General features: G+C 34.6%; 1 protein-coding gene across 1 annotated transcript in view; it reads right to left on the bottom strand.

Moving 5' to 3' along the window:
* LOC106881345 (SPARC-related modular calcium-binding protein 1) overlaps positions 1-1,253 on the bottom strand; it is a 199,144-nt gene that overhangs the window by 2,633 nt on the left and 195,258 nt on the right. The window lies entirely within an intron of this gene.

Below are 1,253 nucleotides of genomic sequence, written 5' to 3'. Positions count from 1 at the left end.
TGTGTGTGTGTGTGTGTGTGTGTGTGTATATATATATATTATATCTGCTTATATGTATGGGTATATTTATATATATATGCGTGTATGTTTATATCTATGTATATGTATGCATGTATGTGTAGGTATATATGTATATATATATATGACATATATAAATGTGTATGTGTGTATGTTGCCGTGTGTCAACGTGTATGTATGTATGTATGTATGTATGTATGTATGTATGTATGTATGTATGTATGTATCGCTGACCACTACACATTTTTTCTCTCCCTGTTTCTTTCTGTGATCCTTTCTGTGGAAGAGCGCAGGCTCGAAGCGTTAAAGACTTTTTCAATTCCCGAGCGTTATACTAATACATCTATTTGTTTTCTACACCACCTGTCTTCGTCTGTCTTTTTGTGAATTCTCCCTATATACACACACACACATATATATATATAGATGGAATATACATAATATATATAGATGGAATATACATAACGATCATTGTGAAAGTGACCATGCTTTACCAGTAAGCTATTAGGTGTAAACCGTTTGTTTTATTATCCAATACACACACACACATACACACACACACCTGTCAGTGTGTATCCGTGCGTGAGTGCACCCTTATATTTTCAAAAAATACATTCATGTAGAGATTGTAAGTACATATCTACGCTTGCCTGTGTATGTGCGTACATGTCTGTGCGTGAGTAGAATTATACGTATTCACGCATATACATATATATGTATGTGTGTGTGTGTGTGTGTGTGAGTGTGCTTATGTTTATACAGTTTTGTACATACATATTTGTGTGTATGCATTTATGTATATATATATGTGTGTGTGTGTTTGTGTATGTGTGGTGTACGGGTGGTGGGGTGTGCATGCGTTATCGTCATTATTATTTAATCCAAAGCACCTTGACACCACTCATATCTTCAAGGATATTTACTATAAATTACATTCACTACTAAAACTGCAAACCGCACCCTGACACCTGGTTCATTTCACCCCGCTTCTCTTTCCCGAATTCTTGACCTCCATGTGTTACTCATTATCCATGTTCCTTAGAACTTGTATTAAAAAAAAAAAAAACAATCCCATTTCTTTCAATATCCTTCTCTTTTTCCCTCCCTTTTCTCTTTCACACACTTCTTCTTATCCCTCTTCTTTCTCCTCCTTAGTAGCTGACTCGCTGTTCTAATCACATACATGTTGAAATATATTCATTAACGTCTTCATATTTTGAAATGTTTTAATTGAG

Source organism: Octopus bimaculoides, chromosome 6 (genome assembly GCF_001194135.2).
Source record: "Octopus bimaculoides isolate UCB-OBI-ISO-001 chromosome 6, ASM119413v2, whole genome shotgun sequence".
NCBI classification, from domain to species: Eukaryota; Metazoa; Mollusca; class Cephalopoda; order Octopoda; family Octopodidae; genus Octopus; species Octopus bimaculoides.
This window is presented reverse-complemented; position numbering and strand designations above follow the sequence as displayed.